Raw genomic sequence first — 8,273 nt, forward strand, 5'->3', positions numbered from 1 at the left:
CATTCTAAGAAATTAGGCTGAATAGATAGTATTAATGCTTGTGCATTTATAAATGTAACTTGGTCCCTAACATTGTATACTATTCAGTTTTGAGTATTAGAATTTACTTGTGATATTTATTTCATATAGGGTATGCAAAATTACTGTAAACATTTGCATTGTAGGTATCTCTATATATCTGTAAACATACCAAGGAGATCAAACAGCTGAGTTATAGGTAGTTCAGTGTTGAAAGTGTCTGTACTCCCCACTCATGGGTAGGAGTTGCAAGGCTGATGAATTTTGCGGTGGAAAGGGAGAACTGTTATTTTCATAAAGCTCACTAGTGACTTTGTTGTTGCGTTCAGTTTTGCTTGGCTAGTGCTTCATCAAATAAGGTGGATGGTTGAGATGAGTAGATCCGATAATTAAGGAGAGTCACTCAGATGAGTGTGGAATTTGCATGGCAGAGAAGTGAAGTTGTACTAAAATTAAGCAGCTATCCCTGGGTATGCATTACACAGAAGACCCCGATTCAGCAGAAAACTTAAGCAAGCAGTTAAGTTTAGGTTGAAGAAGAATTTTTGTGATTACACAGGCACTGTCTGTGGCAGCTGTTTTTGAGTTGAGACTCACATTATTGCAACGTGAGTGCAAACCCTGCATATCTATATCGCCTGGTGAATAAGAAGGTTAGGGAGAGAAGACAGCAGGCTTCAGAGCCCAAGCCTGGGGCTAGCACAACCATATAGATTTACTGTTGTCTTCTGGGGATGATCTGGTGCTTGAAGTTAAGTACCTGCTTAAGCATTTGGTTGAAACAGAATTTGAAGTCCTAAAAAATCCCTGAATTTATAAGCATTCAGGCCATAAAATCTAACATTACATTTAACAGACAAATTCTCATAGGTTTAGGGAAAAAAACCCTCCATGGGCTGTAGGCACTGAGCTGGTCCTGTGAACATCGTTTACAGACCCAGCTGGCCACAGCTATCTGTAGAGAAATCTTGTTTTTCAGTGTAATTTCTGCCCACAAGGGAATGCAATTCCTTTGAAGGCTTTACAGTGGTGGCTTTGTTGTAGTTGTGAATCAACAGCAGAGGAGGAGATCCTGAAGAGGGAATCAGAGATCAAGTTAGTTAATACCAATTTAAAATTCAGAGATCAGGACTGTTGGAGTGCCTTTTTTTATTCATCTGGTCTAATAAGAGACAAACTCTTGCAGGTACCTAAGCCCTTTGCTTAGGTATGTCCTTTCTCTTCATACCCTGAAGAAGGGCTTGGGTCCTGAAAGCTACCCTGCTTCCTCTGTTTCCCCAGTTGTTTCTCCAACTGTAAAAGACACTACTTCTCCTTCCAGTCTCACTTTGAATTTAAGATTCATCAGTGATATCTCCTCCCACAGATTACTTCAGTGCATGTCTTACTCCTCACGTGGAACCATGCTGCTGCTGCTTTGTATAATATATTTAATGTATGTGCCAAATCAGGCTTAGGCTGAAGTAACATATGGGTTGCGACCACCATTCCTGGTCTTGCTTGGGGCTTTGAAGAACCAGGAGGCTGAAGATAGCAAGATGTCAAGTGTCTCCTCCTCAATCTTGCTTTGAGATACCAGGGCTCAAGCCTTGTCTCTGGGTCCGAGCAGGAAGAAGGTGCTGCTCATTGGTGAGGTTGTCCGGAGCTGATACTCTCTTCTACCTCTCTTTTCTCCTGTCTTGGGGTCTTTTCTTCCTTTCCACTTCCATGAGAAGCAGCAAACACTAGTCCCGGGGTTTCTACACTTGTTGACTTTTGTGGTTATTATTTTCACTAGCATTTGTCACCCCAACTATCTCCCTGACACTTATCTTCATTGTTCTGCAGCTCAATCGACAAAAAGTGGGATCTTTAAAACACCTGGGGCAGCCAGGATCCCACCTCCAAATAAAAGCCAGTAGGAATGAAATACTTCAGCCTTTGGAAAGTCCAGCCCAACACAAGTACATGTAAAGACTGACCTGTTAACTGTGGCATCAGGCCAACCTGGTGATACCAGGCTGAAAAGGTGTTACAATAGCAGTATTATTTATAGACACATACCTACCTGTGCTCTCTCTCACGTGTCTCTCTTTTGTACACTTCTGACCTCAGCTTTTAGTCATCCCTTTCCAAACTCGCTTTAATAAAACATGCACTTGTCCTGTATTTTCTTTTAAATCCCCAACGTAGATAGTAGGCTAGAAGGCCCTAGGCTGTTTTATCATCTCCCTTCTCCAAAGCCTCCCACCTCAAACACATTGCATGTAAAATCACTTTTACTATTTACATGATAAATTTAACAAAACTCTAGACAGTCATTCATACTGACAAGACTTACAGTATTTTGTGACAAGCTAATGTGAATTTTGACAAAACTTTTATCTTTTCTTCTAAATCAATGGCCTGGGTGTGAACATCCTTGAGCTAATGGGAATCCTGTCTGTATCCAGAGCCTACATTTGTGCCTCAGACCATTTCCTTTGCTGATGGAAACAGCCCATTTTTCTCTCATTGGAATGTTTGCTTTGGAGACCACAAATGTCCTTTTCTTATGCTTAGTCAATCTGGGAAGGGAGGCAGGTATTGCCTGGCTATTTTCCACACCTGCATGCAGTGAGAAAAAACACATGTAGCGTCACGAGCACTGAAATTTTTTTAGAATTATTTCTATTCATGGTCCTAATGCCTTGAAGTAGTGAATGCTTCTATTTTTGTCCTCCATAAGAAAAAGGAAAACTAACCTGACCTGTATTTTAGTATTCACATATACAGAACTAAAAGTCTTTTTAAATTTTTTTGAAATGACAAAATTCTACTCAGTAGTTTATGAAGCTCAGAACTGCATAGAAGACAGCTCTTTGATGTACTGCTGATGTAGAAGGGAAAAAAAACCACTGCACTCTCTCAGAAAACCTAACATTTATTTCTGCGAGGTTACACAGCAATTTACTTAATATATAGCAAATACTGCTTATTTCAATGCAGGCATGTACTGATAGCATCTTTCCATTGTAGTTGGGAAGAGTATTTACGTAGAAATGCTTTCTCTTTAGTCTCTTGTCCATGCCAAAGAGTGTAGTTGAACTGCTATTGCAAACATGGATTAATGTGATTGTATTCACCCGAGTGCTTAAACTTTTCTACCTCTCATAGCTGCTATAACTGCTTGAACTGTTATTGCACACAATAGTCAAAAGAACTGAATCCATGTGAGAGTCTAAATCCTATCTTCATAGATTTCTAAAGGATTTAGGATTTAACTCTTGTTAGCTTCCTGCCAGGTTCTCATTCCTAAAAAATGGGCATAGACACCCAAGAAGGGCTGTGTGAATAGCCCTTTTGATTAGTCAAATAATAATTTTATTTTGTTTTGTTTTGGGTTGTTTTGTTTCTTTCAAGTTTTTTTTTTCTCACCAAAACAAAAAGCCAGCAACTGTGATTTGTTAGACATGAAGGGTTATATGTTACCTGAAAAATCTGCATTTCACAAGGGTGAAAAAAGCCTGTTACGGTCCTTGCCCAGCTCTCCCCGCTGGCAGGTAACCACAAGCTACAGGTTTACTCCCCCCCTCTGTTTTGGGAGACACAAGCCTCCATCTCCATGGCAAATGCTTCCACCATGGTGTTATCCTGGATCCCCCTCAAATCTTCCTGCTGGAGCTTTCCTACATGGCTTGAAATTCTGAAGTAACAATGTTTTAGCTGGTGATTCTGGTGTCTATCAAGGAGACAAAGTACTTGGCAGGAAGCGCTGCTCACTGAAATAGCTTGAGTTACTTATATGTGGTGGAAATCCAATCTGAGAAGTTTTTGTTCCCCCTTTCACTCGACTATGTTGTAAAGTGAGGGCTGAGACAACCTGCCAGAGGTGGGAATGAAGAGTCATTGTTGCTATTGACCTCCTGGGTGATTTCTCACACAAGTGAGTAAATAGTTGTGTGGCAAAACTACTCTTTATCTACTTTATTTTCCCCTCGTTTCCCCCCAGATTTTGGTAAGTTTGACTCCAGTTTGTATACAAATTCTGAAGAGTAGTTGTGAATGTGAGAAAAACTGCAGTTCCTACGGTGAACTTCACGTTTTGTCAAAAAGTAAGAAAAAGTGTGGCAGATTTTCCCTGTTCTCACTTGGGGTCTCTGGGGTATGACATCAAACCCTTCCCTTTACACAAGCCAGCCTGATTTCAGTGCCATGTTACTCTAGGAGGTTCCCAAGGCTGGTGCCAGCAGTCCCTCGGGGAACCTGGTGGAGTTAGATGAGTGCTATGTTAAACCATAGATTTTAAGGCAGGGAAATGTTTGAGAATCGTGTATCCCACATAACAGAGTCCAGCGCTCTTCCCCCACTCACTCGTGCAGCAGAGGGAATTATTTTTCCTCGTTAACACTGTGAAGTCCAAGAGTTTGTATCTGAAATACAACACATCTTCCTGCAGCACACTGGATCTCGGTTTCACCAGTTAACCCTTTCCACTTTCTAGGCTGCTGCAACAGTTTTAACCATCATTGTTAAAACAGTGTTCAACATTTGATATCAGAAGGTGCTAACAGTCTCCTTATTAAACCACGGTCTTCTAGAGTTGCAAGCAGTCCTTTTGCTAAATGATGCCTGGAAGTTCTGTGCTGAACAGCATCCTTCCAGGGTGAGGACCACTGCATTGGGGTCCACGGCCAGTGCAGACTGATGGCACCAGGGCAATTCCGGTCAAATACTCTCTGAAAAAAACTATTGCTATTTTTCAGCCCAAGCTACACAACTGAGAAATCAATATATTGTGATCTGAAGTACACTCCTAAGAGATTTTTGAAGGTTTATAAACAAAACAAAAGAACAACAAAAAAAATCAACGGTTCCACTGCCATCTCCTTCCCCTGGATCATTTCATCTCCAAAAACATTCCTGCAAACCTCATGAAGGGTTTTATTGCCATCAAGCTGATCAGGCTTTATTTTTCACGTCTCTTCCTACTGGGGACAAGACCTGGTAAGGGGGACAGGAGAGTGCCAGAAATAGGTAGTGAGGAGAACCGTTAGTGCATGTGCTGTGAGGGAGGGACCCAGTGTGGCAGCACCTGCGCTGGCAACACTGACACCAGTTTCAGCCCCAACCTACTTACGTGGCTTCGCAAACTGCAGAGCATCTCCTTGAAGCATGTGTTTGCCTGAACTCAGCTTCTGGAGTGAGCTACCCGTGTCAGCTGTGTGGACACCTAGCGTAAAGGTGCTGGCATTGCCACCAGGGCTGGAGGGGCTGCTTGGAAAACCTCTTTTTTTCCACATTGGCACATGCAGATACCCTACAGCTGGCCCTTCGCCCTGTGGCTTGTGTGGGGAAGGAAAGACTCTTCACAAATCTCTGTAGACTTGTGTTTTTGAAAGGAGCTCATTAACATTCATAGTTTTAAAAGGTTTGCGTTTTTGTGTGGTACCACCTGCAAAGATCTGAAGCTGATCTTTCTTGCTTCTAAGTCAAGTGCGGAGCCTGAAAGCATTTCAGCCTCTCTGAAACGTATGTCCTGTGACTTACGTATTTGTGAGCTGCTGTCTCTACTTTTAGCCATGTGGGAAAAGCTTTATATGAGTCTAACCATCGCGTTATGCTGCTAAAGAGGTCCCCACATCACGGGTATTTGGGGACAAAACTGAACACTTCTTCATAATTTGTTTAACCATTGAAAGCAGTAGAGGGGCAGATCCTTCGCTGGTATATATAGCTTAGCTTTGTGAGCCACGCTGGAGCCACGCCAGTCCACACAAGCTGAGGGTAGAGCCTGGTCTGTTTTGAATATTTTCTCTTTTGATTTGTATGGTCTTTTGCAGTGTAATGACTGCTGATTTGGAGCTTTAATTGCATGCATTTGACAGAAACAGAATCGGAGTGAGGTTTATTATTGTTTTGATACAGTCTCAGAAAGGAAGCTTTTTACTAGCATTTTAATATAACCCTTTGTAAACACCTAGCAAATAAAAATTCAGAGTCTGATCCTTCTGCTAATTGAGTCACCAACAAAGTTTTCTTTGGCTTTATTAGGAGTTGGACTGGGTTCAGTATAAGTGATACACTCTAGTGTTCCTGAAAATGAGTTAATGTGTTTTATATATTGATGCTTTTTGCTGGACAGTGCATTGGCTTTTTATGATTTGGTGATATATACAAATAAATTATTTGAAAAGTCAATATTTCTGTGCCTGTTTTTTGAAAGTGAATTTAAATTTTTACAGTGTAAGATGAAAAATTGTTCTCAAGATAAGTGGTAGCGTCTTAGTTTGTGTACTCATTCCCCAACATCTCCATGCCACAGCTTGTATAGTCATGGATATGGGCAACCACCCTAAGCTGCCTGAGCCCTTTTGGCACCATCTTCCAGCTGTGAACCCTAACGCCACAGGAGTCAGGGAGAAGATGCTCCCATGTAAGCATGCAGCTGAAAGGCAGCTTGTTACCAAATACAGAGAAGGACCACAGGCTGCATGGGCAGGTTCATTTTCTAAATGCCAACTGGTTAATTTTCTTCATGTAGCATCAGTAGCATCAGCCTTTCTCATAAGATGTGAGCCTAAAGGTTCCCAACAGCTATCTTGAAGCAAGGAATTGATAAGAAACTAGTCCACACTATTATCTTAGAGGTTCCTGAGTTATTCCTTGAGGACAGCTGGTAATACCGTTTTCCAGTCACATGCTGCCAGCCCTTCAGTTTGTTTCTGAAGAGGCAATAGGCAGAAATGACAATTAAAATTGCTGCTATGGGCTTCTCCTGCTCCATTAACTTGTTTCCAGTCTCGCAGGGTTGGAGAGATGAAGGGAGGGGCTGGAACTAGAAGCAGTATTTGGGGCTGCCTTTCACCAGCGTCAATGCTGAGTGCATTAAAAGGTTAATGCAAAAAAAATCTAGTGTCATCTCACTGTGTCCTTCTCTATCTCTTCTAATCGTATGGGTACGGCCATGCCTGCTTGTGCAATCAGGTGCCGTTGACGAGGTGAGCCTGCCTGAAGAGGCTGTTGGCAGCTGCCCTCCGTTCTTGCCGCAGGAATGTCCTGAACACTGTCAAAACAACACGTACCCTGTACTGCTGTGGCCTGCTGATTTGTCTCCTGCATTAATTTCATACTCATTGCATAAGGGATATTAGGCATCATTTCCACCCTTAGGCCCTGTCACTAGCCTGTTTTCATGCACAGACCTCCTTCTACTCTCTTCTGGCCCCTTGACTCCTGTCACCCCAGGCACTGCTCCTGGGAAGCCCACCTACTTGCTGGCTGCTCAAAAATTCCTGCAAGGGTCCTGTCCTCCACCACTCCCTCTTTCAGCCCTTTAGAGCTAAAACATGATCCTTTCCAAGCTGGATTAAATAGTTTTTCAGAGCTGGTTGGCTGTAAGACTCTTGACTTCTAAAGCAATTCACCACACTGTCACCAGCATGAATTCAGGTGAGCATCTTGACTGTTTGTAATAAATTATATAGTCCTCCTTTTTTACCTCTTTATGAGCAATTCTTTGGAGTTGTACTAAAGGGAAATACTACCCAGTGTGGCCAACAAGGGAAATATTACCCAAAATAGCTGATTTTGGGTAATTTTAGAGCTCCTAACAGCTCTTCCAAACCCATGGATTCACAAAGACATCACACCTAGAAAACCAGAATTGAAAAGGAGAAATCCCATCCAGCTGACAGCAGTGAGGATAGATCTGTGATGGATAAAGAACAGGAAGAAGGGGCAGAGTGGGAAAAACGTGTGTGTGTGTGTGTGTGTGTAAGCAGGATGCATGACCGGGAAAAGAGCTTCATTCTGAGAAGGAAATAAAACAGGTGATTCCACAGTGAAGCTGTGCGGCAGTAATTAAATGCAGGCCCATGAGCTGGGATTTTTGCTCCTCTTCCCAGCCTTGTTATTGATCTGCTTCATTGGCTTTCTCAGCCCAAGTTTCTTCACCGGCAAATTGCCACCGCTCTCCCAGGGATGGGGTCTAGCTTTTATTTATTTCAATTGTTCTGGCTTTGCAGCAAATTTTTTTGTGCTTTCTGCAGCCTGCAACCTTTCTGACTGACTGCAGTAAACAATCCTGACCCGGGAGGCCTTGGCACGGCCATGGCGAGATCTCAACAGACAACTCAAGTGCTGCCTTTACCCATGTCCAAAACTGTCCCAACCAGAGCCTGGGCAGAAGCCAAGAATAGCTGTTCCTCTGCTTAATTTCCCTGACAGCCCAGATGCGATAGCCGTTCTTGCTCACAGCCATAAGGCTGGGCCCCCAAATGGAGAACGTGGCAATT

This window comes from Numenius arquata, chromosome 6 (genome assembly GCF_964106895.1).
Source record: "Numenius arquata chromosome 6, bNumArq3.hap1.1, whole genome shotgun sequence".
Classification (NCBI taxonomy): domain Eukaryota; kingdom Metazoa; phylum Chordata; class Aves; order Charadriiformes; family Scolopacidae; genus Numenius; species Numenius arquata.